Here is a 25,079-nt window from a genome sequence, read left to right as displayed (position 1 = left end):
CTTGTCCGAGGTCACCTAGACCCAAAGACCTAGATCCAGCGTTGCCCGGACCCAACGACCCGGGTCCAGCAATGCTCGAAGTCTCAAGGGCATCACCTATGCTCGCGAGCCTAGTTCTAGCGTTGTTCGAAGTTGCCTAGGCCGGCGATCCTAGATCCGGCAACGTTCGGTGTTGCAAGGGCATCGGCCAATGTCCCCTCAACCGACGAGCCTAGATTCGATGTAGTCCAACATCGCCGAGGCGTTGTTTAGTGTTTCTTGATCCCCACAAGTTTGAGTTTGTTGGTGGATTTATGGTTCTTGAACCTCAAAGCATGATTCTTTAGGCGTTAGCCCGTTGATTAGGGCTTGATTGTTATGTGGTTAGCTCTTTATTGAAAATATGTATGTGTTCGCGGTGTTTTTCGACTTTTTGGAGCCGAAGTGAAGCTAATTAGTTGAATTTTTGGAGCTTTTAGCGTTAATCATTTGGGGCTTGTGGATTGATGTGATATTTTTCAATGGTGTTGGATTATTGAACTGTCAAGGTTGGGTTATCTAAAGAATGATAATGTGAAAAATTTTGTTACTATTGGAGAATAGGTGATCATGATATGAGTAAAGCTGAAGGTTGCTATGGGAAGAATAATGCTTTGATGAATGAGGTGATTTTCTCCTTGTCCAATCAAATTACTGATAAGAAGTTTGAGGGTGGTGCTAACTTTCACCAATGGAAGAAAATTGTGAAGCCTACTTTGATAAGCAGGAATCAACATAGACACTTAACCGAGCGTAAACCCGGATATGATGAAACTTGAGATGTTATTAATGCACCTATTCTTGGTCATATGCTAAACTCTATAGAGAGTAATATAGCTCATCTAGTAACTCATAGTTGACATAGCCAAAGAACTGTGGGAGTAATTTTTTTTTTGGTCGAAGTGAGAGTATTTGGATATATTATATTTGGGACAAAATAACTAGTCACGAGTTTATGAGCTATCACAGAAATTTACCGATCCGAGAGGAAAGGGTGTTGTATTAGGCAGTATTTTGCTAACTTTAAAAGGATGTATGAGGAATTGAATGATGTTCTCCCTATTTCAGCTAATGTTTACCAAATGCAACTTCATAGAGAACAATTGGTTATAATGGGATTCCTAGGAGGTCTTGGTCCTAAATATAGAACTGTTATGTCTCAAATTCTTGGATGAGAGACTATTGCATCACTCATAGATACGTTTGCTCGGGTTTTTTGGATATCTCATGAGTCTTCTCAAGACCCCACATCCGTAGTAGATAATTCAGGTTTTGTGTCACAATCTTGAGCTGGTAGTGGGAGTAGGAAACCATGGAGGATATAATGGATGTGGTCGCCGAGGGGGATGCCGAGGCACGGGAATAGGTAGAAGCTAAGGCCATCAGCATTTTTGTGGACAATCTCACCTGTCTACTAATAGCTTAGAAGCAACGCAGACTTGTCATTAATGTGACAAATATAGTCATATTCAGAGATTTTGCTACAAGTTACATGGGATACAGCAACAACGGTTTGCAATACTTCTGGTACTGATTTTTTCCCACGCTCTTTTGAGGGCAAAGTAGTGGTTATGTGTGAAGAGCAATTTTTTCGGTACAACCAGTCTTTGATTTCATAGTATATTTCTTCCACTACTACTTTGTTACGGACAGGTAATGCTACCGTACGCCTTTCACCTGCTTCTTGTTCTTGGATCATTGATTTAGGGGCTTCTAATCACATGTCGGATCTTGCGGGTATAATTTCCTCTTTTATTCCATCTTCATCTATAGTTACATAAGCCAATAGTTCATCTACACATGTTAAGGGAGTTGACACAGTTCATCCAACTCTTCCATTACCATTATCCTCAATGTTTTATCTTTCACAATTCTCGTTTAACCTCATTATCCAAGTTAAAATTAAAAGTAATTAAAAAAAAGGCAAATAAAGTAGGAAATTCTATGATTGCTTATGAAAAAAAAAAAATGAGTTCGTTCCTGTGCAAACTATAAGCCCCTAAATCAAGAGAATAAATTTGGACCATTCATATGATTTTGGAATATTAATAACTTGGCAATATCTAAAGAAGGGAGGTGCTACCCTAACGATCGATAGTACTTGTCATTATTTATGACCACACAATTTTCTAATTAATGAGTGCTTTATGCAAAGCACGTGGTGATAGTGTATGGATCTATGGTCAGAAATAACCGACAATATTGTCACACTATCGGGGAAGCATTTCCCTTTAAAGAAAATTATTCACCATAGAATTTGTTGTAAAATATTATGTTGCAAGAATGCAATAGAGAGAAAACAGAGAGAGTAGAGAAAGCCAATAGAGAGATTTCTTATTCTAACACTTCTCAAATGACAAAACTAAGCTCCTATTTATAGGAGAACAAGGATATACTTATCATTACTACATACGTTGGATAGGGAGATGAACATTTATTGGATATGAAGATGTACATAGAATGTAAGATACAAATGTACCATAATAGATCCATGAATATAATGAATATTCATTCATGTATTTCATAACACTCCCCCTTGAATATTCATTGTATTCATTAGGTGCATTGAATGATACTGCCTCATTAAAAACCTTAAGCCGGAAAAACCCAATGGGACAAAAACCGGACAAAAGGAAAAAAGAGTACAGAGCACAAATCTAATGATCTCTACCTTTTATGGATGCATTAATTGCCTCGTTAAAAACCTTAAGCCAGAAAAACTCTATGGGAAAAAACCGGTTAGAAGGAAAAAAGAGTGCAATGCATAGTTTATAATGTCTCCCCCTCAATTGAGCCATATAGCCACTGCTGGGGCTATTCAATCTTGCATCTTGCGAGCTCGTCGCATACCAATGCCATATACTAATTTCTCAAAAGTTGACGTTGGCAATGATTTGGTAAAAAGATCTGCAAGATTATTTATGGATTGAATATGTTCAACATCGATTTGTCGACTTTCTTGGAGTTCATGAGTATAGAAAAAATTCGGTGAGATATGCTTGGTCCTATCTCCTTTGATGTATCCTCCTCTAACTTGTGCAATATAAGCAGCATTATCTTCATAAATTATAGTGGGAGAATTTGTAACTTGTGTTAAACAATAAGAATTGTGAATATGCGTTATAACGGATCTTAACCAAACACACTCTCTTCCAGCTTCATATAAAGCAATAATCTCAGAGTGGTTAGAAGATATAGCTACTAGCGATTGCTTTGTAGAATGCCAAGAAATGGCGGTGCCATTATAACAAAATAAATTACCAGTTTGAGAGCGAGCCTTATGTGGATCGGATCTATATCCAACTAAACCAGAGATAGTGGAATCCTTGGAATAAAATAATTCCAAATCTATGGTTCCTCGGAGATAACGAAAAATATGTTTAACTCCGTTCCGGTGTCTATAAGTTGGTTAAGAACTAAAACGTGCCAATAAATTCACCGCAAAAGCGATATCCGGTATCGTACATTGTGCCAAGTACATCAGAGCCCCAATAGCATTGAGATATGGTACTTCAGGACCAAGTATCTCTTCATCAGATTTTCTAGGACGAAACTTATCCTTTTGGGGATCTAGAGACGTTACAACCATAGAGGTGCTCAATGGGTGAGCCTTGTCCATGTTAAAGCATTTAAGTAATCTTTCAATGTATGATGATTGATGAACAATTATTCCATTTGCTTTATGCTCAAGCTCTAGACCAAGACAAAGTTTGGTTTTACCCAAGTCTTTGACTTCAAACTCTCTTTTCAAATATTCAGCAGTTTTAGATAACTCTTCTAGAGTTCCAATTAAATTCATATCGTCAACATAAACTGCTAAAATAGCAAATCCGATTTCTGATTTTTTAATAAACACACATGGGCAGATAAGATCATTTGTGTACCCTTCCTTGAGTAGGTACTCACTTAGGCGTTGATACCACATGTGACCGGATTGTTTTAACCCGTACAAAGATCTTTGCAACTTTATTGAGAATAAGTTGCGAGGAGTGCATGCATCGGGCATTTTGAATCCCTCGGGAATTTTCATATAAATATCAGAGTCTAATGAGCCATATAGATATGTCGTCACAACGTCCGTAAGACGTATTTCCAATCTTTCAGAGAGTACTAGGCTAATTAAAAAATGAAATGTAATCATATCCATCATAGGTGAATATGTCTCATCATAATCAATCCCAAGTCTCCGGGAGAATCCTTGGGCAACGAGTCGGGCTTTATACCCGACAACCTCGTTTTTGTCATTTAATTTCCGGACAAATACCCATTTATATCCAACGGGTTTTACATTATCGGGAGTCCGAGTTACGGGTCTAAAAACCTCTCATTTAGTTAGAGAAGCTAATTCAGCCTTAATTGCTTCCTCCCACTTAGACCAATCTTGCCTTTGATGACATTCAATAATAGATTGCGGCTCACAATCATCATCCATAATTTTATCAAGAATCGAGAATGCAAAAACATCATCAATGATGATTTCATTCCGATCCCAAATCTCATTACAATTTGTAATGGAATTCTCGATATTCCGAGGGTTAGTGATCTTTTCATGGGTTTGTGCCTCTTCGGGGGCAAAAAGCTCCTTGGGACCAAGCACAATACTAGGCTCTTCTAGAGCGGATTCCCGATTCTTTCCCCTTCGTTTTCGAGGAACAAGATCTTTTGATCTTATTGGTCTACCATGCTTCAAGTGTGGTGGATTTTGATCCATTTTAGCATGTCCTTCAAGAACAGCTATTCTAGTTGGAGCATTTGCGGTTAGAATATGAGACTTCGTTACCTTCGTAGCATCATTAAAGGCGTCGGTAGGTCTATTGGCTATAGCTTGTAAATAGATTATGCGCTGCACCTCGTTTTCACACTCGGGAGTTCTTGGGTCTAATTGAGATAAATTCTTTTCATTCCAGGAGATAACCTTAACTAGTTTATGCTTTGTAGCCATGGAAGTTGTAGGTATCTCAATTAATGGGAACACTGTCTCATCAAAATGACAATCTGCGAATCGGGCAATAAAAAGATCACCAGTAGTTGGTTCCAAGAACCTAATGATGGAGGGTGAATTAAACCCAACATAAATGCCTAAACGGCATTGGGGACCATTGGGGTCCCATTTTTGTTCTCTTTGGTGGTGCTACGGGCACTTATACCGCACAACCAAAAGTGCGTAAATGTGAAATATCGGGTTCATAACCAAGAACCATTTGAAGGGGAGATTGTAAGAGACTAGTAGTGGAGCGCAATCTGCTTAATGCTGCCGCATGCAAAACCGCATGACCCCATACTGTATCGTTGAGATTCGTTCTCAATAATAGAGTGCGTACAATGATTTGGATACGTTTAATCAAAGATTCTGCCAATCCATTTTGAGTATGAACATATGTGACTAGGTGCTCAACCTCGATTCCGAGTGAAACACAATATGCATCAAAACTCTTTGATGTAAATTCACCAAGATTATCCATCCTTATGCTTTTAATTGGATAATAAGGGAATTGTGCCCGGAGTTTAATAATCTACGCAAGTAAACATGCAAATACGACATTGCGCGTGGATAATAGGCAAACATGGGACCATCTACGGGATGCGTCCACTAGTACCATAAAATATCGAAACGGTCTACTTGGTGGTTGTATTGGTCCACATATATCATCCTGAATTCTTTGCGGGAATAAAGGGGATTCAAGATTAACCTTCGTTATAAAAGCTTTGGTAATGAGTTTTCCTTGTGAACAAGCTTCACAATTATAATCTTTGGACAAGAATACTTTTGTATCCTTTAAAGGGTGTCCTTTTATATTCCGAATTATTCTACGCATCATTGAAGTGCCAAGGTGACCAAGGCGATCATGCCATAGTCCAAATTGATCGGGGTTTATCAATTACCAGGACATGGTCGCGTAGGTTTCAACGGTCTTAATCATGACACAATACAAACCCATAGGAGAAGTTCTAGCTTCTCATGGATGGTCTTCGAGCCCATCTTATAAGAGATAATGCCAATATATTCCTTATTTTGCTCATAAATAGTCTCAATATGGTACCCATTACGACGTACATCTTTGAAATTGAGCAGATTCTTTTTTGATCTACTGCTTAGAAACGCATCCTCAATATGCGGGACGGTGCCATTTGGCAAAACAATTATGGCATTCCCGAAACCATCAATAATCCGAACATGACCCGATATTGTATAGACATATGCCTTACGCAATGTTATACTCGAGAAAAAGTGTCTGCTATGAAATATAGTGTGTGTTGATGCACTAACAAGCAAACAAACATATTCCTTTTTCTCGGTATTTTCCATTTGCACTTATATTGACAACTTCGGGTGTCAAGTATCATAAAATTTGCATATTAGTTATAGGATCAAAAAATTTCAAAAATAATAAATATTATATAAGCTTCATAAGAATTTCATTACATAATCATATTAGAGAACAATAAAAGGTAATACATTTAAAGAAAAGCAATTAGAAAAAAAAAATTATTAGAATCATAAAATTCGAAGGTTAAGTTGTCATCCACCAACCTGATGCCTCATTAAAGCGATCAGAAATCCTCAAAGAAATCAAAGACATCCAGGGATGCATTTGCTGCGTCAAGAGCAAGAGAAGTCCCACCAACAGAAATATTGTCGGCCTCAACGGTGGTTATGGCAGTAGGATTAATTTCAATGGCGTGAGATTCACCATGCTTGCCCGTATTTTTTAAAGATGCCTAGTATATATCAACAAAATGTTTTGGCGTACGACAAGTATGTGACCGGTGCCCAGTCATGCCACAACGATGGCAAATACTTTCATTAGTCACCTTCTTTGGCTTCTTTTCTTTGTCATGATTTGGCCCAAAGTTAGATTTCCTAGGGCGATTAAATTTCCTGCCACCCCTTCGAGAAGTATGTTCTTGCACGCACTTATAGCCCTTAAAATGGCCATTATTTTTCTCAAAGTTAGCATGTGCTTCAGGCAATGCTTTTGAGCCAGCAAGTCTAAGATCATGATTTTTGAGCAGCAATTCATTAATTTGCTCAGCAGTGAGAAGCACAGAAATTTGTTCAAAGTATGTGGTAGATTGATGCTGCCGGTATTACTGTTGCAATACAATATTCGAAGCATGGAAGGTGGAGAAAGTTTTCTCTAACAGTTACGCATCGATAAGCCTAACACCACATAACTCAAGCCGAGAAATAATATCAAATAAAGTGGAGTTATAGTCGGATACTGATTTAAAATCTTGCGATCCGAGATTTTGCCAGTCATATTGTGCTTAAGGGAGGATAACAGTTTTGGTATGGTTATACCTATCCTTCAACCTCTTCCACAGAGTCCGAGGGTCTCGAACAGATAAATATTGAGTTTGCAGGCTCTCATGCAAATGACGATGGATAAAAATAAGTGCATTTGCTTTATCTTTTGCATTTGAAGTTCTGTCTTCGGTAATTGCATTAGTAAGACCTTGCCCTTGGAGGTGCATTTCCATGTCAAGGCACCATGATAGATAATTACTTCCACTCACTTCTAGGATGTGGAATTTGGGCTTTTCATTATTTGCCATAATTCTATACCAGAATGAATCCTTAAATTAATTAGAAGGATTTTCCAAATATCCACCGCCACTTCGGGAGCAGAAGGATACTTTTAGATTTGAAATTTGCTTCGGGCCAAAAATGAAGAATTGATAGAAAATGATGAAGTATATGTCGATTAAAGAAAAACAAAAAGAATACTTACTCGGAAAAAAAAAATACTTACCTTGCAAAAGTTATTCACTCGGTCGGTAGATCTTCGTGCTGATAACGTGTTGTAAAATATTATGTTGCAAGAATACAATAGAGAGAAAACAGAGAGAGTAGAGAAAGCCAATAGAGAGATTTCTTATTCTGACACTTTCCAAATGACAAAACTAAGCTCCTATTTATATGAGAACAAGGATGTACTTATCATTAATACATACGTTGGATAGGGAGATGAACATTCATTGGATATGGAGATGCACATAGAATATAAGATACAGATGTACCATAATAGATACATGAATATAATGAATATTCATTCATGTATTTCATAACAGAATTGTCAATGTTACTACTGATTAAAACTACATTATATGATGGTAATTAACCAATTGTGCTCGTATTACGAACCGTAAAGAAGCGTTCTGATCAATTGGAGTAAGGTTTCAAGAATAGTTTGACGAAAAAAAGAAAGGATGCAAAACGGGGAAAAAATAACTTAAAATAAGTTAATGTTGTTTATGATATCTCATGGAAAGTTACGAACACTAGAAAGTTTAGTCGTACGAGAGTTTGAGGTGAATTATTACATCCGAATGATGATTTCTAACTCGAACATAGTAGGATTTATGGAACAATTAATGTTATTGAGGAGAGTGCCATTTACGATAAATTGTGGTATTCTACTATACCATTACTTAATTACTGAACTATATTCCGAGTATTATGAGATAGATACCACAATTATATTCTCCATTTTCCATTCTATTGTGGATCGCATTAAAAAGCCTTTAAGACCTAAAAACCTTATTGTATAGATTAATGACGTCTTCCAGACTAAAAGACGGTCTCTTTAGAAAGGGTAAAAAAGGTCGTGTTGTGGGAAAGCATATGTGTCTTCAATTTCATTAAATGGCTAAATTACCATCTACAAAAGTAAATGGCTAATTACAAGTAAAAAGGAGTTCTGATGACTATATGGATCTTATGAACTCATAAAGTCAAATTACGAGTTATGTAGTGAACCTTATAATGATTTTAGGTAAATTACGAAAATTTACATGATCGGTCCCTTTTGTTCTTTAGGCCCGTTTGTTTCACGAAAAATGAATGATTTGTAAAATATTTTTCAGAAAAATAATCGTTTATATCGTTTAAAAAATGAAGGAACTATAAACATCCTCATCATTTACAAAATTGTATAGAAATAAATTGTTATTGGCAATGAAAATATTTTTCATTGACTAATTATTTCGATAAAAAAACAAATCTACTTTTTGAATTATTCATTTTTTTCGAAGTAAATGGACACTTAGTTTTTTTTTTTCCCACCAATTTATGAAAAGTAAAGAAATCAATCGGAAACGTGTAATGCGTGCGTGAGTGTTAGAAGACATAGGTTCCACATTGTCTACTTTTGGAATGAGTCCTTGTAAAATATGTATTCTATTCAATATCCTAAGTAGCGATAATCCAAGGTATCTAGAGTCAATTGTAAGAAATCGTCTTGTACATGTTATAAGAAAACAAATACTTATTCCTAGACAAAATAATCTATCACTTGCTATCTCTATATGAGGAAAATTGATTTTTCCTTTGGTGCTAGGCAAAATAAAATTTGATATTCAAATATTTCGCTGAGTAAATAGTTATTACATTTTATATGTGATTAGATTGTTAATATAAGCTATATTTGAATATAATTGGGAGAACCTATTTCACTTACTATGGGTATTGTAGTGAATATGAGAAATAAATCAGAAAATATATATGACGAAAATACCCTTGCTTAGAGCCTTCTTCGAAATAGTGCGAGTACTTCAAGCTCTTCTTTGAAACAAGATCTACTTCATGCATTTATTAGATCAATTAAAAATATCTAAATTCTCCGATTGTGAAAAAGTACAAGTATGTGTAGCACTCAAGTGGTCCTTGCGGGAAAAAGGGTGATTGATTGAACGTACTTGGTATTCGTCTTGCATGAATACTAAATTTATAGGAGAAATGTTTTCTTGACAGTTTAACAGCACTGTCAATTATTTCTAACCGTAGATCCACGCATCATCACCATGCGTTTTAGATAAAGTACTCATTAATTGAAAAATCGAGGGGTCAGAAATAATAACAATACTGTCAGGGTAGCGGCTCCCATTATAGATATTACGAATTTAAATATCCATTTATATCAATTTCACAAGCTCAATTGATATACTTTCAATAATTAGTAGCAATAAAACCTAAGGAACATAGCTACAAAAAAGGGTCATCAATGTTTGCTAATTTATCCTATCAAAATTAAGGTTATTACACCCAACGTACAAGGAAGAGAGAACCAATAAACCTAAACCAGTCGTACTTACTCAATGACCAAACAAAATAAATCTGCATGCAAACCCCGGTTCTAGGAAAGCTTGTAACCTAATTAAACCTATAATGGGAACTGCTAATATGACAGTATGATAGTATTGTTAGTTATTTTGGATCACACGATCTCCCAATTAATGAGTGGTGATAATATGTAGATTTACGGTTGAGATTGTACTGTACGGTACCATCAGGAAAGCATTTCTTTGTTAAAATTGCATGAATGAAAACAAAAATTATAGTCAAATTATTTCATGTTAAGGGAGTTGACACAGTTCATCCAACTCTTTCATTACCATTATCCTCAATGTTTTATCTTTCACAATTCCTGTTTAATCTCATTATCCAAGTTAAAATTAAAAGTAATTAAAAAAAGGCAAATAAAGTAGGAAATCCTATGATCGCTTATGGAAAAAAAATGAGTTCATTCCTGTTCAAACTATTAGCCCCTAAATCAAGAGAATAAATTTGGACCATACATATGATTTTGGAAAATTAATAACTTGGCAACATTTAAAGAAGGGATCTGCTATCCCGACGATCGATAGTACTTGTTATTATTTATGACGCACGATTTTCTAATTAATGAGTGCTTTATGTAAAACACGTGATGATAGTGTGTCGATCTACGGTCGAAAATAACCGATAGTATTGTTATACTGCCATGGAAGCATTTCCCTTTAAAGAAAATTCTTCACCATAGAATTGTCAATGTTACTACTGATTAAAACTACATTATATGATGGTAATTACTTACCAATTGTGCTCGTATTACGAACTGTAAAGAAGCATTCCGATCAATTGGAGTAAGGTATCAAGAATAGTTTGACGGAAAAAAAAGGATGCAAAACGGGGAAAACATAACTTACAATAAGTTAATGTTGCTTACGATATCTCATGGAAAGTTATGAACACTAGAAAGTCTAGTCGTACGAGAGTTTGAGGTGAATTATTACATCCGAATGATGATTTCTGACTTGAACTTAATAGGATTTATGGAACAATTAATGTTATGGAGAGTGTCATTTATGATAAATTGTGGTATTCTACTATACTATTACTTAATTACTGAACTATATTCCGAGTATTATGAGATAGATACCACAATTATATTCCCCATTTTCCATTCTATCGGGGATCACATTCAAAAGCCTTTAAGACCCGAAAACCTTATTGTATCCGTCACGCTCCGCACCCTTCGGTATGTCAACATCCCTACGAGGTCGTTAAGTTGTGATGTCCCAGGATGCGTCACCGATCCATTTAAAATTTTCTGTTTCAATTAAGCACACGCAGAAGTGATTCACTTTCCCAAACAAACATAACAATAGAGATAGACAATAGAACATCACACCAATCCGTATCAATAAAAATCTATTTGATTAATAGTTATACATTAACCCTAGGAAGTACGTTTATACACATAAGCCCCACTTCAAAGCTACTTCCTACAACCCTCAGAAATACCGGATCGGGGTTAGGGGTTAACACTACTCCCATCTACTCCTAAATAGATTCACATCCTTCCGAAAGCCGAACCTGTTCTCCCAAACTAAGGGCTTGAAAAATGGTTAACAACAATGGGTGAGATATAAAATCTCAGCAAGTTAACGGCCTAAGCCTCGATTAGGAAGTCAACTCAGCTCGGATGCCTTTAGAACTTGCAATACAATACAATACATATATACTAGTATGCTATCACGCAATCATAGACAATCTTACGTTGCCATGGCACGCGCCTTGCACGTTACAACTTACTGTATGCGATATAATGCAGTACATAGATGCATGATCAGAATACACGCCGACTCTCTTGTGCACTGTGCGTTCAAACATACTTTCATCATTATGGCCACTCATGGTACGCCCGATCATACATGGGGGTCTTCCGACTTTGCCGAGACGGCTGCTCATTTGATCAATTACGGCCGATCGAAGGCATGCCCGTCTTTACGGGGGTCTTCCGTAGGAATTTATCCGATCGATCAATTACGGCCGATCGAGGGCACGCCCGTCTTTACGGGGGTCTTCCATAGGAATTTATCCAATCGATCAATTATGGCTGATCGAGGGCACGCCCGTCTTTACGGGGATCTTATGTAGGAATTTATCTAGTCGATCAATTACAGCCGATCAAGGGTACGCCCGTCTTTCTATGGGGTCTTCCGACTCATTCGGGTATTTATCCATTCAATCAATTATGGCCGATCGAGGGCACGCCTATCTTCCTTAGGGGTGGGGTTTTCCAACTCATTTGGATATTTATCCATTCGATCAATTATGGCCAATCGAGGGCATGCCCGTCTTTCTACGGGAGTCTTCCAACTTATTCGGGTATTCTCAAATTAATGCAACTCTCATGCCAAATAAGCAATAAATAAATTGTACGTGATCAAACATGCGGTAAATAAATTGTACATGATCAAACATGCGGTAAATAAATTGCACGTGATCACGTACGCACAATCCGATCACCATCCTTGAAAGTTGCCAATCAATTTATTACATAAGCCAATTTATATGGTTATTTCCAATATTGACATCATAATTTAATATTGGATACTAACCAAGAGCGCATTAATAAATGTAATGTCTAACTACTGAAAATTAATTAATTAAATTAGAGAATAATAATTCTTAAATAATTCGATAGCTTATCATAAAAATTGTGATAGCTTATCATATAAAATAGCGATAGCTTATCACATAAAATATCGATAACCTATTGCATCATCGATAACTTATCAAGTTCACTTATCACTTATCATGATAGCATATTGACTAATCACTAATTAAATTAGTACTAAGCATACTTAGACTAATATAAACTCATCCTTATCATGTTTAACATACTAATCAAGGGATTAGGGCGATAACTCACCCGATCACAAATCCGAAGATACCGGCGGGTCGGCGGTGGCGAGGGCTACGTGTGGCTTGGTCCAAAAGCTACACGAGACACCGAGGATGGCTGGACAGCAGCAAAACAGTCCTAGTTGTGCTGGTTTTGCTTGACGAAGCTCAAATCGGCGGCGAAAAAGACTCGAACAAAGCTTGTACGGCAACGGGAGGTCACGAAGAGGCTTGGGGATGAACTTGGCCGATCAAAATAGCAGCTAAGGTGTTGTGATGGTGCTGGTGGTGGTTGGCCAAGAGAGGAAAATGGGAGAGGGAGATGGCGTTGGTTTTTGGGAGAGAATGAGAGGAGAGAGAGTGAGTGAGACAAAGACCAAGTCTTATCTCTCTAAGGCTTCTTGAGCAAGCCAAAACCAAGATAAAAATCCCTCATCAATGCATGCCCCCAAAGTCCTCTCTTCATTTATGGTTTCTTGTCTTATGCAATTAATGCAAGAAGGGCAATTTGGTCATTTCACAAGGTAAGGGCATTTTGGTAATTTCACAAAGTATAATGTGAAGTACTATACACGTATTTAAGCTAATATTTTGTATGAATTCGTATAAATTAAAATTGGGCTCAAATGAATAGAGTTTGGGCTTTAGAATGACTTAATGGGCTTTAGAAAGCTTAATGGGTTTAGTGGGCTTTACTAGGTCCACTTGGCTTGCTCTTGGGCCTAGATGGCCGAGCCACATCCACATTGGGTTTGAGGCCCAATGTGTCCTAGTTCGGCCCACTTCCTCGTAAGCTCCAAATCTTGGCCCATCGATCCTTAAACCGAAAGTCTCGAGAAAATCGACCAATTGGCATCTCAATGAGGCGACGTCCAAAAGTTTAGTCATGAAATCCTCGAAGACTCGATACCCATATTCGGACTCTATTACACGGTCAAAATCGATCGATCGTGCCTATAGTTCATCTCGAGCTAATGAGCGGCTTCTAGGAGTTACGCTTATTCGACCCGTAGTTGATTCGATCTCAATCTACGTTTAAGCTGTCTCGAGCCATGGATGACCTCGGTTGTCATATGCCTGCGAGGGTTCAATCACTAGTTCCAATATACACGATCATTAAGAATTGGTTTGGGGTCGTTCGCAATCCATACAATGGTCAAACCAATTCACCCGCAATCTGATTGTATACTATTGTCAAAACGTTCTATAGCCGTCCCTTGATCGGTCTTTAATGGCTCAGAATTATCCCTCGTCAATCCTTATGGTCGAACCGTCAGTTCATGGTTGAGTTCTCGGGTCATGCATACTTAAATCCTTAATAGTCTTTGCCTTTTGGTTAGCCTCTCATAAGTGATCAATTTAGAGCGAGAATTACTAATAGTACATCGATTAAAATCGTCATTTTATTACATCCCGAATAGGATCGAATTTGAGGATGTTACGGTATCGATTAATGACGTCTTCCGGACTAAAAGATAGTCTCTTTAGAAAGGGCGAAAAAGGTCGTGCTGTGGGATATCATATGTGTCTCGAATTTCATTAAATGACTAAATCACAGTCTATAAAAGTAAGTGGCTAATTACAAGTAAAAATGAGTTATGATGACCATATGCATCTTATGAACTCATAAAATCAAATTATGAGTTATGTGGTGAACCGTATACTGATTTTAGGTAAATTATGAAAATTTACATGATTGGTCCCTTTTTTGCTTTAGGTTTGTTTGTTTCACGAAAAATGAATGATTTGTAAAATATTTTTCAGAAAAATAATCGTTTATATCGCTTAAAAAATGAATGAACGATAAACATCCTCATCGTTTACGGTATTGTTTAGAAATAAATTGTTATTGGTAATGAAAATATTTTTCATTGAATAATTATTTCGACAAAAAAAAAATGAATCTATTTTTTGAAGAATATTTTTTGAATTATTCATTTTTCGCGAAGCAAATGAAGATTTGGTTTTTTTTTTTCCCACCAATTTATGAAAGTAAAGAAATCAATCGGAAACGTGTAATGTGTGCATGAGTGTTAGAAGACATAGGCTCCACATTGTCTACTTTTGGAATGGGTCCTTGTAAAATATGTATTCTATTCAATATCCTAAGTAGCGATAATCCAAGGTATCTAGAATCAATTATAAGAAATCGTCTTGTACATGTTATAAGAAATCAAACACTTACTCCTAGACAAAATAAAATCTGTTACGGTAAAAAAAAAAAGACAAAATAATCTATCACTTGATATCTCTGTATGTGGAAAATTGATTTTTTCTTTGGCGCTAGGAAAAATAAAATTTGATATTCAAATATTTGCTAAATAAATAGTTATTACAATTTTATATGTGATTAGATTGCTAATATAAGCAATATTTGAATATAATTGGAAGAACCTAGTTCACTTACCATGGGTATTGTAGTGAATATGAGAAATAAATCAGAAAATGTATATAATGAAAATACTCTTGCTTAGGGCCTTCTTTGAATTAGTTCGAGTACCTGAAGCCCTTCTTTGAAACAAGATCTACTTCATGCATTTATTGGATCAATTAAAAATATCTAAATTCTCCGATTGTGAAAAAGTACAAGTATGTGCAGCGCTCAAGTGGTCCTCGTAGGAAAAAGGGTACTTGATTGAACGTACTTGGTATTCATCTTGCATGGATACTAAATTTATAGGGGAAATGTTTCCTTGACAGTTTAACAAGATCGTAAGTTATTTCTAACAGTAGATCCACACATCATCACCGTGGATTTTGCATAAAATACTCATTAATTAAAAAATTGTGGGATCGAAATAATGACAATACTTGTTAGGGTAGAGCGCCCATTATAGATATTATGGATTTAAATATCCATTTATATTAATTTCACAAGCTCAATTGATATACTTTCAATAATTAGTAGCAATAAAACCTAAGGAACATATCTACAAAAAAGGGTCATCAATGTTCGCAAATTTATCCTTTCAAAATTAAGGTTATTTAACCCATCGTACATGGAAGAGCGAACCAATAAACCTAAACCAGTCGTACTTACTCAACGACCAAACAAAATAAATCTGCATGTAAAACCTCATTCTAGGAAAGCTTGTAACCTAATCAAACCTATAATGGGAACTGCTAGTGTGACAGTTCGATAGTACTATTAATTATTTCAAATTATACGATCTTTCAATTAATGAGTGGTGATAGTGTGTGAATTTCCGATTAAGATTATACTATACAATACTGTCGGGAAAGCATTTCTTTGCTAAAATTGCATGAATGAAAACAAAAATTATAGTCAAATCATTTCCTAAAACTTTAGAGAAAAATCTAGTGCCTAAACTTTCTCCGAGAACGGCGGTCCATCTACGACCACGTACTTCTTCCAATACCAATGTTCCTCCTAGACTTGGGACATCTCCTCGATCGGGATGTTCTTCGTCTCTGGCACAAAGAAGTAGATGAAGACAATCATGAGGGCGACGAAGAAGGTGAAGAAGATGAAGAGGTCGAACTTCATGTGGCAGAGCATGGTGAGGAAGATCTGCGCGACCAGGAAGGTAAAGAACATATTAACGCACGTGAGGATGCTCTGCGCTGGCAATCGGATCTCCAGGAGGAATGTCTCGCTCGGCACCGACCACCCCAGCGGCCCCCACGAGAAGGCATAGGCTACCACAAAGATGCAGACGCAGATCACCACGACAATTGCGTACCACCTGGGGAGGTCATCCACTTGGCCCGTCACGCTGAACTTCCAGCCGATCAGGGACGTCACCGCTACCTGTGTAGTCGAAACCAGTTAAACTTTGCGCAGAATATAGGGATCAGCCGGAATAAGTACACCATGAGTGCTATAACTTATGTACGGCGTTCACTTGAGTGTTATAACTTTCAAAAGATTCACTTAAGTGTCATAACTTTCAAAAATCGTTTATTTGAGTGACATAACTTTCAAAAATCGTTCACTTGAGTGCTACGTCAACTTTTTCGATGTCCACGTCATCTTTTTCGGCATGCTACGTCAGCTTTCCCGGCATCCACGTCAGCTTTTTAGCATTCACGTTAGCGATGGCACTCAAATGAACGATTTTTTAAATTTATGGCACTTAAATGAACGTTTTAAAAGTTATGGCACTTAAGTGAATGTCGTACAAAAGTTACGGCACCGATAGTGTACTTATCCCGGATCAGCCATTTGCGACTAGACACATAAAGGAACACCATCCCATGGTGTAATAATGTTTCTGTACCTGAAAGATGAGCATCAACCCTCCACCCCAGAAGAAGAGAGGGCGACTTCCCCACTCATCAGTCCCATACACGGAGATGAATATCACGACCACATTAACGCCGTCAGTGATAAGCGCGGACATGAGAGATGCATTGTTCCCGAACCCGATGGCGATGAACAGGACTGGCGCGTAGAACATGACCACGTTGATCCCGGTAAGCTACTGGAACATTGGAATGAACACCGACATGATCAGGTTTGGCCGATATTCCTCTGGCTGAGTTTGTTCCATGGGTCCTTCACGGCCTTGGATGCTTTGCTCGCCTCTTTGATGTTATTGAACTCGGCCTCCACCTCGTGGTTAGAAACCCCCCGGATGCGGCAGAGCATATCCGCACCTTGGTGGGATTGCCTTTCTCGAGGATGGAGTTGGGAGTGTTGGGGAGGACGAGGGCCGAGAAGCCGATGATGAGGGCGGGGATCGCAGCGCCGCCGAGGCTAACTCACCACCCTTTACCGTTGGCCATCTTCTGGGTGAAGTAGTTGACCACGTTCGCGAACAGGATCCCCACCCTGATGGAGAGCTGGAAGAGCACGTTGAGCGATCCGCGGTGCTTGTATGGCGCCATCCCTGAAACGTAGAGCGGCACAGACTGTGAATTTCGAGTACATGCACCATGTTGAGTTACGTCAGTTTCATTGCAATCTCAAGGACTTTCTCGACAAGTTGGAGATATATAATGACATAAATTGATAACTGAATTCTACTTAACTTCTTGGGTTGTCAAACATTTAAGTTGCCTATGATGCAAGAAAAGTCGAAAAGCATTGTGGTGTAATCAGAAGCTATATGTGCAGGCATATCTAACATTTTTCTAACATGTACTGAAAAAGATTAAGTATAGAATTAGAGAATAACACATAGCTCATATCTTCAATTATGTAATCACGATTTATTTAAGTCCTTATAAATGCAATTAAAATTCTGTAGAGATTATCATCAAATCTTTGCATTGAGATTTCGAGAATATCGGCGGCCTTACTCTATTGACCATTCTTGTTTAGTTTGATATTATAACACATAACCTATGAGACGATGAATAACGAACACTTGGAACAAAAATAGCGCAGTAATTGAGGAGTTCTACTTGAATGGGGAAGCCGACACCGACGTCGAACAGAATCTAGCCAATGATCAGCATAGCAATGTTCTGAGCGGCAACATTTATGATAGCGCCGCAGAGGAAGATCGTACCGCCTAGAACAGGGACCACCTCCACCCCAAGCACCTGGCCACCTTGGACGCACAGAAAGGGGCCAGGAGCGCCGATAAGTAGAGCGACGATGTAAACATTGTTAACGTGAAGCTGCCGAACTTGCAGTATTGGTTCGAGGACTCATCCAACGCCTCCTTCCGGTACACGCTAGGGAAGAACCTCTTTAGGAACGAAGCCATGGACGTCACGCCGCTTGAGCAAATAAATCACGATGCCACATCTTAGTTGCAATAAAATGACATTCTCGATGCAAGCATCAAAAGAGAAAACAAAGACCGGTAAGACGAGAGCATTACCCGAAATACCAATGTCGTACCCGAATATCAAACCTCCCCATGGTGGCAGCGATGCGTGTGAACAAAACGTAAAGGGTGATGCCACGCCCGACTCTCGGGCCCACAACATCCCTACCAAATTGCTACCGGTCACAAGGATAGCGTCCTAGGTACACTATCGACCTACGAACTTACGGCGCATGTGGAATGTATAACTCTCCCAAACAACAAGATCAGCAAGGATAGTAAAGCAGGAAATCGTAATAGTCAATCGGACAAAAGGCAATTCCATTCATTAAATAAGAGTATATGAGTTTTAACCCTACGGAGCTATAAAAGACACATGCAACCTCATTCTTCGGGGTGGCTCACTAAGACCTCAAAAAGATACACGGTCGGGGTAAGGTTAAGTTCTCATCTACTCTCAAAAGACTACTCCAATAGCCATGCCCTAGAATCCATAGGGCTCCAAAAAGAGGGCGGTCATGACTAAGCCTTAGAACCCCGACCAGAAGAGGGCTTCAACTCTGTGTTAGACTCGGGGTCCACTATCTCCCCGTCAAGAGTATCAAGATCCATTGGGTCCCAGGCGGAGACATAAATGGCCCGATTAGGCGGCCCTTCAAACCCAATGAGCGGGCCAAAGAGACAATCTCTATCACGAAAATATCAGGCCTTGAAGAGATATGCCACCGGGTGTGGCATCTCCTCATCGACCCAGAGTGTCATGACGTAATGCTCCTAGACATGCTCCGTACCTGGAACCGGATAGGACGTGATATTAAACGACCGGGTCGATGGAACCCCAAACCTAACAAGACGCTCCATCACTTGGGACCCGAAAGGTTGAACAACATGGTGAGAAATAAATCTCGGTGAGTCAACGCCTAAGTCTAGCTAGGGCGTTGATTTGCTTAGACGTCCTAACAAACAATCATAGCATCACAAAGCAGATATATCAACCACATCCAAGCTTATCCTCTAGAAGCCACACAAAATGTGATGTAGATGCGACTTAACGATCAAACCAAAGGACACCACACGTAGTCCATTTATTATGAGAAATGATCCGTAGGTCCAATACACTAGTTAGTTGGTGCTCTCCTAGCGGGACCAGACATCGTCCCTTGCTTCCGGTGACGGCTTCTGATAGTCCACGTGACCTCGCGAGGAAATAAATCCTAAATCGTGGCAATTAAAATTTTCGAAACCTGATCTACACCGACTGACATTTCGGGAATCGTCCAATTAATCGTCACTTACGTCCTTATGGTCTGAAATTTTGCACAGACTGAAATTCAATATTCAACATTTTATTGAATTCCGGCACTTTATAGACAATGAATTTCCAGGGTGTCACAGGTGACTTTCCCAGGATAATCCTTGGGGACACCGCCGCCCTGGATGCCGAAACCACCCGCCATCGCGATGAAACTGTGGGAGATGCAGACCGTAATTCGGCAGATGAAACTATGGAAGACACGGACTGTAAATTCGACGTCAATGATGGAGGATCGACTTCATTTATGAGCCCTTGTGTGTGTAGGATGTTTGCTCGATCTCGACAATGAATTCTAATCCCAGAAGGACGCGGTCTTTTGCAGTGTTTCACAGAGGAAATGTGGCGATTGAGGAAAGCTACAACGTAAGGATAGTTCAACTGTGAACGACTCCTATGATCTTATCCATTAGAACTTGCAACAGATTTTCATCTGGAGATCCGGAAGATTTAAAAACCAATTAGAAATTTTTATACCTAAAAAAAAAAAAAAAGAGAGAGAGACCAGATGGATAAGTCTATCCAGATTGTTTTAATTAACGGCGACCGACTGTCTTTATCATTGTGTTAAGTTTTTCGTCTCATTATAAATAATTAGAATCACAGTTATAAAATCTATTGCACCACAATATATATATGTATATGTTCCATTATATTATAAATTTTAGGGTTAATAGCACAGAAAATCCCAAATTAGTACACCTATGACAAATTTACCCAAAATTATTTTTTGACTGTGAAAAACCCCAAACCGATACACCTATGATAAATTTACTCCAAACCATTTTTTTCTCACAAAAAATCCTAAACTGGTATATCTGCGACAAATTTACCCTAAACTAATTCTTTTGATTACGAAATACTCCAAACTGGTACACCCGTGACAAATTTACCCTCTGTTAAATTGAGTTAATATCATAAAAAATCCCAAATTAATAAATCTGTAACAAATAGAGGGTAAAAACCCTAAACTAGTATACCCGTCAAGCGCCACGTGTTATCCAATTCAGCAATTTGGTAGTCAAATTTAACGAAAACTAACGAAGGGTAAATTTATCGCAGGTATAGCAGTTTGGGATAAATTTGTCACAGGTGTACCGGTTTAAAATTTTTTGTGGTAAAAAAAATAGTTTGGGATACATTTATTACAAGTGTACCAGTTTGAGATTTTCCGTGGTATTAACCCTAAATTTTAATAAAAGGTTTATTGTACAGTCAGAATAGTGCCTTGAAATGATTAGGTATGGAGATAACAGATTAAACTCTAGACTTCATTTTGATTTGATTAAGATTTTGGAAGATGATAATTCAACCTAATAGATCTGAATGGTGAGACATTTTACTATATAAACGTCATGAAGCTCTTTTATCTTGTATAATACATAGAAAACTAAGTACGAATTAGGTGCACGACACATAGATGGATATGTATGGATTAGGTGCGCGACACAGCTTTAGAGTAATTGCAAAGTTTATTGTTGAAGATATGGGAAATGCTTTTGATATCGTTTGAACATCGATAACTCAGCTTGTCAGGCTTTCTAATTAGGAGAGTGCTTAATATAATGTTTAATTGAAAAGTTTATTTTTGAAGATATGGGAAATGCTTTTGACGAGTATAAGCGTAAGGCTTCTATCGATCACGCACTGAAGCTGAACAACCTTAGTCAACTATAAGAAGAAACTGTTCATGTCGCCATTGAAAATTAAAGTGTTAATATATATATATTTTTATATCCAGGATCCACCGGCCCCACCGGGCTTCTCCCGACATCCGGCCCAAGAGCCAACCAATGACTATACCTGGAGGGAGACCGGCTCAGCAACCCACTGCCGAGGTCCCCCACTTAAATATCGAAACGCGGCCAGGAGATTTGAATCCTCAACCTTTCATCAGAGGAAGAAGGGCTCAAGCTCAACCAACTACGACATGCGCGGGTGGGTTAAAAATTATTTCTCTTAAGTTCATAATTTTTATATATTTTAGCTATACCACATATATATATAATTTAAACCGTGTGGATATCTTTCTACGACGAACGCTTGTACAAATGTCTATTAATAGCGTACACGAGACAATATAAAATAAAAGTAGGATCTCTTTCTCAATTTTTTTTTTTTGTTTTAGTTTAATTTTTTGATAATAGATTTGACATAAGTAAAGATTATACGCATAGTTGTATTTTACGTATTTTTGAATGATTAAAGAGATACATTGAAGGAAAATGGAAATGGCATGCAGACTCATAGAAAGAGGGATAATTGTCCAAAAAGTCACAAACTGCGCTTAGGATGTTCTTTTACCCAATTCAGCAGGGCATTACTCTCCAAAACCATGGAATTTGCGTCATTGAAGAAGCTCACAAACCCAGTAGAATTTGCTGAAATTTCACACTCCAAATGGAAAGTGCGACTTTAGTCAACAAGACTGGAGGCAACCGAGAGCAAGAGTGAGAGAAGGAGTCGAAGAGGCCGTGAATGCAAGCCTGCAAGGGACGGTCGGAGGAGCGGCCAAGTTGCGACAAGATCGAGAGTGAGAGAGGGAGGCGAGGCCCTGAATTCGAGGTTGCAAGGGACGGCCGATGCACAGCCCAGTTGAGACTAGAGAGAGAGAGAGGGAGAGGGAGGTGACGCCGTGATTTCGTGATTGGATTTGAAAATTTAAAAGAACGAATGCTATATAACATATATACCGCTCCAATCCGGGTGGTCTGGGTGAGCGGCTCCATACCTATAACCGGGAACCAAACCGATTTCTGATTCTTTTGCATACCCCAAGTGAGGAGAGTACAGTAAGACATTGTTCTTGAGTTTTTTTTTTTTTTCCCTTCAGGTGGGATTGATGAAAGGATATCTGAGCATATCTTTGACAGAAGAAAATCGAACAAATTGGACTACTGGATTAAGACAGGAGAGCTCAACGCCCAATCTCGCGAAAACAGTGAGTATGCATTCGTTCTAGTTCTAGATGCGTTGAAATTTTTTTATAAGATCATTTTTCTGTCTCTAGCTACATTTTTTTTTTAAAGTAAAAATCTCATATTCACCTATTTTCATCCATCACAATTCTAACAACTCGTACCCGATCCGATCTGTGCATGTTCAGGTTCACTCAAATACCCCATATTTGGAAGGCATAAATTGAACCTTGTTTTCGCTTCCTTTTCGGTATCATACTTTCTTTCTTTTTTTGTGCGGATATATCTGATATTTCGCCTTAATTTCCTTTTGAATCCCCGCATTAATTTTCTTTCGTCACCGGATATAAGAATTGAAATACCGTTCCGTCGTATTTTCGTCCGTACCAATTATCTCGAGTAAACTTTTCTTTTTTTCTAATGTGCGTAGCAACAGTTTAAACAATTATCTTAGCGATGCATTTCCTTAGGATCAATATCGAAATGGAGGGCGTCACCGAAGAACTTTTAAGCAATGCTACATTGTAATTAGAGAAATTGGGGGAAAAAAAAACATATTCTAATGATAGGCTAAGCCACATGCTTTGGTCTTCTGCTCCCTAAAGGCTAAAGTGAACAAACACAACGTTGGTATGTATAGGTTGCTATAGTTCTTGATTCAACTCTTCAATTGATCGTTTCTTCTTCTTCTTTTTTTATTGCCTCAGATGGAAAGCAACAAAGGCAAAGCAATATAACGAGTTGGATAACAAACAAAAAAAAAAAAATAACATGCAGAGAAATTAGATTATCACTGATCAAGTATTTCTACAGCAAGTTCATTCAAAAAGCAGGAACTAGAAAAATTTACGGCGAACACTCGACGGATGGAAGACTAGGAAGGCAAGTAGTTCAGAATACTATTAAATAGAGGTGAACGGTTCCCGGTCCGGTCTGGTCCGATCCCGCGATGAAACCGGGAGTCGGACCGAGAGGACTAATTCTTGGTTTCAAGGATTGGTCCGGTCCGGTTTCCGGGTGGTCCAATCATTTGATCGCTCGCAGTTTTTTTGTGATGTGTTGTTAACGACATATTCACCGAACCACATTTTGTTAATTGTATCGCATTGTCGCTAAATCTGAAAATTATACTAAGCAGCCTAAGCATCCCAAGCATCTTAGGTTTAAGTGTAGGTTTACATTTAGAAAATTTATTTTTTTCAAAAATATCATTCGGTCCGATCTGGTCTAGGTAGTCCGGTCGGTCCGATTCCCCTTTGAAACCATGAACTGGACAGGAGACATTGGGAACAAGACCAAATGGGCCGGTCCAAGCGATTCTCGATTCGGTTAGCCCATTATACTATGCCCTAGTGCCCTTAGCATTGCTCTATGATTAAATGACCTGAAAGCATATTCATTCCTCACCCATTAGAGTCCGGTCCAGTGCGGTCCCGCGATGAAACCGGGAGTCGGACCGAGAGGACTAATTCTTGGTTTCAAGGATCGGTTCGGTCCGGTTTCCGGGTGGTCCGGTCATTTGACCGCTCGCAATTTTTTTGTGATGTGTCATTAACGACATATTCACCGAACCACATTTTGTTAATTGTATCGTGTTGTCGCTAAATCTGGAAATTATACTAAGCACCCTAAGCATCCCAAGCATCTTAGGTTTAAGTGTAGGTTTACATTTAGAAAATTTATTTTTTTCAAAAATATCATTCGGTCCGGTCTGGTCTAGTTAGTCTAGTCGGTCTGGTTCCCCTTTGAAACCATGAACTGGACAGGAGACATTGGGAACAAGACCAAATGGGCCGGTTCACGCGATTCTCGGTTCGGTCAGCCCATTATACTGAGCCTTAGTGCCCTTAGCATTGCTCTATGATTAAATGACCTGAAAGCATATTCATTCCTCACCCATTAGAGTCCATCCTTAATTGGGTTTTGCTCTGTTAGATTCCTTTGAACCCATGTTTTAAATTTTAGGCAGTCTATAACGTCACCTAACTCATCAAATATGAGTTAAAACACAGGTCCGTGACGCACTTTGCTACATCTCTACATGATACATGAATGACCGAGGAAATTCTGGGACGTTTATCTGTCTAGCTCCAACTTCATGAAACTTACGTTTTGGATTTCACCAACCCTCCTGATTT

At 38.4% G+C, this 25,079-nt stretch overlaps 1 pseudogene; it reads right to left on the bottom strand.

Moving 5' to 3' along the window:
- Window positions 1-16,232: 16,232 nt before the first annotated feature.
- Window positions 16,233-20,336, bottom strand: LOC115726964 (annotated as a pseudogene).
- Window positions 20,337-25,079: the final 4,743 nt, after the last annotated feature.

This window comes from Rhodamnia argentea, chromosome 7, assembly GCF_020921035.1.
Source record: "Rhodamnia argentea isolate NSW1041297 chromosome 7, ASM2092103v1, whole genome shotgun sequence".
In the NCBI taxonomy this organism is placed as follows: domain Eukaryota; kingdom Viridiplantae; phylum Streptophyta; class Magnoliopsida; order Myrtales; family Myrtaceae; genus Rhodamnia; species Rhodamnia argentea.
Note: the sequence above shows the minus strand (reverse complement) of the source record. Positions and strands in the feature narration are given on the sequence as shown.